The sequence below is a fragment of the Meles meles genome, chromosome 9, assembly GCF_922984935.1.
Source record: "Meles meles chromosome 9, mMelMel3.1 paternal haplotype, whole genome shotgun sequence".
In the NCBI taxonomy this organism is placed as follows: Eukaryota; Metazoa; Chordata; class Mammalia; order Carnivora; family Mustelidae; genus Meles; species Meles meles.
This window is the reverse complement of record NC_060074.1, coordinates 95,640,980-95,649,340: the sequence shown is the minus strand read 5'-3', so window position 1 is coordinate 95,649,340 and position 8,361 is coordinate 95,640,980. Positions and strand designations below refer to the sequence as shown.

The window sequence follows — 8,361 nt, the reverse complement described above, 5'->3', positions numbered from 1 at the left end:
GGTAGCATTGGTGGCCAGCTACCCATCTACCCCTTGCCCCATCCCCGACACCCACACCCAGCTCAGTACATCCTCTGGTATGCTCAAGGACAGCAAACAGATGGACCAGGTACAAGTGTGACTCCCTCCTGTCAGGCTTGGCTTGCTTTTGACAGGTAGAGAAGTGGGCCAGCTCACATACACATGACCTGTTCTTTTGGTTCCTTTCTATCTTCCTCCCCTTTCTGTCACCCTGGTCCTGAACCTTTAGCACCTGTGAGAACTTGAGTTTGCAGATTTCTGTTGACATTTTGAAGTGTAGATCTGTGTTGCCTTTTTTCCCTGTCCTTGGGTCAGAGATGAAGGTGGGAAAAGTCATTATACTCTGAAAGCAACAAAAAGAAATATCAAGTGTGCTCTGCCCCTGGCACCTCAGACTTGAAAGCAATGGGAAACTACGTACTTAATGGTACATAGTACATAGGCCTCAGGAATCCCCCTGCATTTCTCTTTAGGCCTTGAGCTTCCCGTGAGATGTTTGTCTGTGGTTGAATTCCATGTAGGTATTGTTTGGCTCAGTATGTCCCCATTCCCTGGTGGATATATCTTGTTGATTATATTCGACGCAGATGATCATCTTGTTCAGGCCAAGACCATGAGCACATTCAGGGTTCTCCTGAGTTAGTGGAGGATCTAGCATGTGTGGGTTTCAGGATGAGTTCAGTTCAGCCCTCAGCAATGTTATGGAACGCATGTACTACTGTCTGGAGTGCACAAGGGAAGGGTGTGTGTGTGTGGTGGGGGGGGGGTTGTTGGGGATAATAGCTCTGGCCAAGCTGCATCTCCAACTTATCTAGGTTCAAGAAGGTGCGGGGAATCCATGGTGTTTCACCGTCCATCATTTTGCAGATGAAGAATATGCCTTTTGCATGGAGCAAAGCAAGGCTTGTTCCAAGTGTTCTCTAGTTGGTATGGAAGTCGGAGAAAGCAGCACCCTCCATTTGCTAGGAGAGGCGTGAGAGGCTGAGTGCTCTCAAGAAGGTGTCTGGCTTTCACAGGGCTCACCGTGAGCCTGCACATAGAACTGACAAGGACAGTTCACGGTTTTGTTCTGTGGATGGAGTATTAGAAGAATGCAGTGCCCTGTGTAATCCCGGGCAGGGAACAGACCTGGAGTCCACTGTGGGGTTACTTCATGGGAGAGGTGGTGATCTGCAGCATCCGCTTCATGAGATGTCTGTCCTTTATTGAGTTCTAGGTGTGGTTTCTGTGACTTTGTCCTAATGGCTGGGATTTCCAAGGAGTGGGATTTTTTGGGCTTCACTGTAAGAGTTGGTCCACTGGGAGTGGGCAAATCCTGTTCTGCTGCTGAGAAGTGTGTCTCTAGCAGCTGGAGTGTGTATTACAAGCCTAGAGGCCAATGGTGAGGTGGTTACAGTGGTCAGCAGGCTATTGCTATTGGTGATTTTTATAGGTGAATTCCATAGGATGAGATGTTAGATCTTATGGTTAAGGATCCTCATTAAGTGCCCATAAAGAAAAAGGGTGCTTTTTCTGAGTTTCGTATTTGATATCTTTTTATTACTTCTCATAGCCCTCCTTGGATCTGGTATTCCAATGCACAGTGCATTACAACATTGCCTGCGTTTTACCCATGTGTTGAGGAGGATTTGAGAAAGGAAAATGTTGGCAGTGCTTCCACAAATCGTATACTGAAATAGCCAAATAATAAAATTTTATTTTTGACACAAAGTAGGAAGTATCCTGCTGTGATTCTTAGTTTAAAACAGGGGAGGGGGCCCTCTTTCAGTACTGGTAATGAGTACCATAGGCCTTCCTAGGGAACATTATTAGATTCTATTAGAAACTTGGTCTTTGTTATTGTGGAGGAATCGAGTCAGCCGATTATTTATCCCCTGTTTCATTTTCCATGAACATTTCCATGATATTTGGTTTCATACCTCTACCATTGTGAAATCGTCCCGACTTTGGCACCAGCTCACCCTTCTCTGCCACCCCTCTGGGTGCCTGGGAGACTCCAGGACCAGAATGCTGTCAGTAGGGAGTTACTGGGATCCTAAATTCCAAACCGGCTCCTGACACCCAGACAAAATACATTTCAGATTTAGAAACTTCAGATAGAAATTTTGTGTCCATGATGGCAACTGAAGAAAATATGTTAGGTTCATCTCTGAACCTAACCTTAACCCCTAACTTTAACAGAAACCTAACCTGACCTTAAAGCCCAAACTGGAACCCTGAATCCCAAACCTGAAATTGAACCCAAAGCCTGGACTTTGAACCTGGACCCTGGATCTGGGCCCTGAACCATGAACCCAAGCCCTAAACCAGAACTCTGAGTCATTAATGCTGAACCCAAATCCCGTCATGAAACAAAACCCCAAGTTTGACCTTGAACTTTATCCCATAAGCCCTGAGTCTTAAACCCTAAATCATAAACCTAAAGCCCTAGAGTCTAACTCTCTTCCCTTGTCCCTCAATCTAAATCCTCACCCTCACCTTAAACCCAAAGCCTGATCTAGAACTCTGACTGCAACCTGAACCTGAACCCAAATTCAAACGCTTCACATTTTGTTTATGCTTTCACCAGTGATGGATATTTGCAGTTTCTACCTTTTGGTCCTTGTGAATACTGTTTAGGTTGGGGGCTAGGGTTAGGATCTTGGATTGGGGTCAGGGCCAGGCTTGAGAACAAGGTGAGGTCAGAGTGTGGGTCTATGTCAGGGCCAGGGTCATATTCAGTGCCACCATTTGGGTCAGGGACTGTTGTCCTTCCAAATTATTTCCAGTTCATTGTTCCTTAGCTATTTTGGGAGAAGTTGGGGGATATTGGGCTCCATGCAGCTTGAATTTCTAGAATGAAATGGCTTCAGTTGGACCCAGGGAGGGAACAGGTGCTTCCATGGAAGGGTGAGCTCACTTAGTCCTCAAATGGCCAGTTATTTGACACCCAAAATGGGTTTATTTGGGAAGAGCAGAGAATGGCAATCTGGGATGATCAAGCTACGGACACATCACAGGCAAGTGCAAGAAACAAAGGAGAGGAACATTATTTCATGGAGAAGGAGGAAGCAGTTGGGAAGGTTGCTTGGAAGGAACGTCCACTGGATAAAGGCAGGGGTTTGGGGTGATGGAGGATTCTCAGTGGCCGAGCTGCAGGGATGGTGGATTTCCTGTAGGAGATGAACGCTTCAGCTTCCTGTGGGGCATGGAATGGATGAGTCTTTCCCATGGGGAATTGTAATGTGGGGTCTGTAATGGGCACTGAGTGGCAGTGCCCCCTTCCAACCTCCCCTTCTGGCGTCCCCAGTCCACTTTACTGAGGCTTCCCTTCATGCTTTTTCACAGTTCTAACCAAGATGTGCTGGAGCATTGTGGAGAATTAGAATTCCAAATCCCACTGCTTCTACTGCACCCAAGACTCAGGGCCCCCGATTTAAACCTCCCACCAGTCTCTTGCTAACATGTGGCCTTCTCCAAGGGCGAGTGGCCTCTCCACAGTAGGTGAACTGGATCTGGGGAGGGGGGCTTGGCCTCTGTCCCAAAGTCTGATGTCCTCTCTACTTCTGTGACATGGTGCTAATGTGGATGTTTGGAAATGTCATTTACTCTGCCGTGATTTCAAATCTTCAGTAACTTGTCACAGCAGCACAAATACACTTTATCTCCACACTCAGTCTCCCAGCTGTCATTTCTTTTCCACGTTTGCCACTTCACATGGGCTACTTCAGTGCATTTTACCCCATACTGGGACACCATCCTGTGGAACCACCATGGAACCCCAAGTGAGGAAGTCATGATGGTTTCCACATGTGAACCCAGACCACAGACCCACTTCAGCTGTCACCCCCTGCCCGACGGTCTGAAATGTCTTCTCTATTTGGAACCAGTTTTCTTCTTCTGGAACTTCTAGGACTTTCTCTTATTTGTGTAACCTTGATGGATTTAAGGAGCACAGATAGCTCCAATCTGAGTGGTATTTCTTTTCCTTTCTTTCTTTTTTTTTTTCTGAGTGGTATTTCTGTATGGCTAATGTCACTGTGGCTGTTTTCAGTGTCCTTCCACGTTGTGACATGCATCAGTCCTTCATTCACTTTTTCATGGTGACTTAACAAAGAACATTGCCCCTTAAAACATTTCAGTAACCCAGTTCCCTGACCTTAGCTGATTTCCCACAGTTGTATATCACTCTCCAGAAATTTTTCATTCTCCCCGAGGGAGACCGTATGCTTGAAACACCAACTCCCTGTTGCCCTTTCCCCTTGGCTCCTGGAGCAACATACAAAGTTGTGTGTCTGGACACTTCATGTAAGTGGGATCATACGGTATCTGTCCTTCCATGACTGGCTGATTTCACTCAGCATAGTAAATCCCAGGTTCAATCCGTATTGTAGCCTGTGTCAGAACTCCCTTTGTTTTTAAGGCTGAATCATGTTCCATCGTGTGTATACCACATTTTTGTTTACCCATTCAACTGTCAGTGGACACTTGGGTGGCTTCCACCTTTTGGCTGTTGTGAGAAATGCTGCTCTGAATAAGGGTATTTTCAATTTGGGGGGCATATAGGCTGCAGGAAATTCTATTTTTAATATTTTGAGGATCCACCCTATTTTTTTCCCCAAATGAACCATTTTACTTCATTCCTTCATAAGGCAGAATAAGATTGCCATTAATGAATCTCATTTTGTTTATTTCATTTTGTTTATCCCTTTTTTGTTTATTCTTTTCCTCATTTTGTTTATCCTTTTCCCCATGCATGGACATTTGCATAGTTTCTGGGTTTTGCCTATTGTGAACACTGCTGTTTTGAATATTCCTGTACATTTTTGTTTGTTTGAACCAGTGTTTTCAATTTTGGGGATATATATCTAGGAGTACAATTGTTGAACCATATGGTAATTCTGCTTTGACCCATTTGAGTAAATGCCAAACTATTTTATACGTAGACTGCACCATTTTTCACAAGTGAAGTTTAAGGGTTTCAGTTTCTCAACATCCTTTATTTTTATTTTTCTTGATCATAGTGATTCTACTTGTGTAAAAGGACATCTAACTGGTTTAAATCTTCATTTCCATAAAGACTTCATTTCCATAAAGATGTTTAATATCTATTCATTATGCTATTCACCATTTATATGATTTCTCTGGAGAAAGGTCTAACCAAGTCCTTCGTCCTTTTTATTTTTATTTATTTTTTTTAAAAAAATGTTTTATTTATTTATTTGACAGAGAGAGAGAGAGATCACAAGTAGTCAGAGAGGCAGGCAGAGAGAGAGGAGGAAGCAGGCTCCCTGCCGAGCAGAGAGCCCCATGCGGGGCTTGATCCCAGGACCCTGAGATCGTGACCTGAGCTGAAGGCAGAGGCTTTAACCCACTGAGCCACCCAGGCGCCCCATCCTTTGTCCTTTTTAAAAATGAGGTTGTCTTTTTGTTGAGAAGTTGTAAAAGGTCTTTACATATTCTGAACAACAGACTCTTATTAGATAAATAATGTACAAATATTTCCTTACATTCTGAGGGCTGTCTTTTCACTTTCTGGATAGTATCTTCTGATATACAAAGATATTTAATTTTTTTTTTTACATTTCTTTTTTAAGAAATTTTTTTACATTTCTTTTTTTACATTTCTTTTCCCTTTTTTCATTTCTCGAGAGTGTGTGAGTGGGTAGAGGCAGAGGGAAAAGGAAAGAGAATCTTAAGCAGGCCCCACAGTCAGTGTGGAGCCTGGGGTGGGGCTCGATCTCATGACCCTGAGATCATGGTCTGAACCGAAATGAAGAGTCAGATAGTTAACCAACTGAGCCAACCAGGCGCCCAGGACAGATTTTTAATTTTGACATATTATTTTATCTATTTTTTCTTTCCCTTATGTGTGGTATCAGATCTAAAAGCTTTGCTACATCCAAGGTTATGAAGATTTATCCCCATTTGTTTCTTTTAGAGTTTATAATTTTACCTCTTACATTTAAGCCTTTAACTTATTTTGAGTTAACGTATATATGATGTGACATAAGGGTCCAGTTCCATTCCTCTGTATATGGATAACCGATTGTCCAGCACCCTTTGTTGAAAAGACCATTCTGTCCCCCCAGTGTAATGTTGACCACCCTTGCCAAAATTCAGAGGACCGAGCAATCAGAGCTTCCAGACATGCCTCTCTCCTCATTTCCTGGAGTTTCCTCACAGCATGGCCCCCAAACACCAGTCTTCACTCCCGCCTCAAACGAAGAAACTGAGACTGCCTCCTGCCCCCAAGCCAGGGCAGACGTCCACATCTCAGCACTTGCATAAGGGAGAAAAAGAACAGCAAGAAGCAATTGAACATATTGATGAAGAACAAAATGAAATAGACAGACTTAATGAACAAGCCAGTGAGGAGATTTTGAAAGGAGAACAGAAATATAACAAACTCCGCCAACCATTTTTTCAGAAGAGGTCAGAATTTATCGCCAAAATTCCCAATTTTGGGGTAACAACATTTGTCAACCATCCACAAGTGTCTGCACTGCTTGGGGAGGAGGATGAAGAGGCGCTGCGTTATCTGACAAGACTCGAAGTGACAGAATTTGAAGATGTTAAATCAGGTTACAGAATAGATTTTTATTTTGATGAAAACCCTTACTTCGAAAATAAAGTTCTCTCCAAAGAATTTCATCTGAATGAGAGTGGTGATCCATCTTCAAAGTCCACTGAAATCAAATGGAAATCTGGAAAGGATTTGACGAAACGTTCAAGTCAAACACAGAATAAAGCCAGCAGGAAGAGACAGCATGAGGAACCAGAGAGCTTCTTCACCTGGTTTACTGACCACTCTGAGGCAGGCGCAGGTGAGTGAGGAGAGGTCATCAAAGATGATATTTGGCCAAATCCATTACAGTACTACTTGGTTCCCGATATGGATGAAAAAGAAGGGGAAGGAGAAGAAGATGATGATGTTGATGATGAAGAAGAAGGATTGGAAGATATTGATGAAGAAGGAGATGAGGATGAAGGTGAAGAAGATGAAGATGATGATGAGGGGGAGGAAGGAGAGGAGGATGAAGGAGAAGATGACTAATGGAACACTGATGGATTCCAACCTTCCTTTTTTAATTTTCTTCAGTCCCTGGGAGCAAGTTGCTGTCTTCTTCTTTTTTTTTTTCCTTTTTCTTTTTCTTTTCTCCTCTCGTGCTCATTCGCCCTGTTTTTTGAAGTCTCCTTTTTCTCTCCCTTTATACCATGGTTCTCAGCTTATTTTGGGGGGAAATACCTTGAGCGGAATACCGTGGGAAAAGAATCTCTACCACTTTTTGTTCCAAATTCATTTTTGTCCCTTCCTGTCTCAACAAAAACAAAAACTTTATGGAATCAACACCACCATGCTCTGTGGGAAAAAAGAAAAACCTTCTGCTCCCTTAGCTCTGCTGGAAGCTGGAGGGTGCTAGGCCTCTGTGTAGTAGTGTGTAGAATTCTAGCTTTTTTCCTCCTTTCTCTGTATATTGGGCTCAGAGATTACACTGTTTTTCTATGTGAATATGGACAGTTAGCATTTATCAACATGTACCTGTCTACTTTCTTTTGTTTAAAAAAAAGAAAAAAAAAACTTAAAAAAATGGGGTTATAGAAGGCCAGCAAAGGGTGGGTTTGAGATGTTTGGGTGGGTTAAGTGGGCATTTTGACAACATGGCTTCTCTTTTGGCATGTTTAATCGTGATGTTTAACGGACATCCTTGCAGTTTAAGATGACACTTTTAAAATAAAACTCTCCTAATGATGACTTGAGCCCTGCCACTCGATGGGAGAATCAGCAGAACTTGTAGGATCTTATTTGGAATTGACATTCTCTATTGTAATTTTGTACCTGTTTATTTTTAAATTTTCTTTTTGTTTCACTGGAAAGGAAAGATGATGCTCAGTTTTAAACGTTAAAATTGTACAAGTGCTTTGTTACAATAAAACTAAATGTGTACACACACACACACACACACACACACACACAAATTCAGAGGACCATAGATGAAGGGGTGTATTTCTGGGCTCTCAGTTAAATCCCACTGATCTGTATGCATACTTAAGAAAATTTATTTTGTTTTTTTTAAATTTTTTAAAAAATTAAATCCAATTAATTAACATATAATGTACTATTTGTTTCAAGGTGTATGCATACTTTTATGACTGTATCACAATGTTTTATTTACTGTTGCTTTGTATTAATATTTGAACTTTGGAAGTATAATTTTCACCTTTGATTTTTTTTTTTTCAAGATGGTATTGGCTGTCTTGTGGTCCCTTAAAATTCCATATGACTGTTAAGATTAGCTTATGCATTTCTTCCCAAAGGCCTTTGTGAAATTTCTTGGGAACACATTGAATTTCCACATT

At 42.2% G+C, this 8,361-nt stretch overlaps 1 pseudogene; it reads left to right on the top strand.

The window, feature by feature from the left end:
• Window positions 1-6,187: 6,187 nt before the first annotated feature.
• LOC123950947 lies at window positions 6,188-7,258 on the top strand (annotated as a pseudogene).
• The last annotated feature ends 1,103 nt before the right edge of the window (window positions 7,259-8,361 follow it).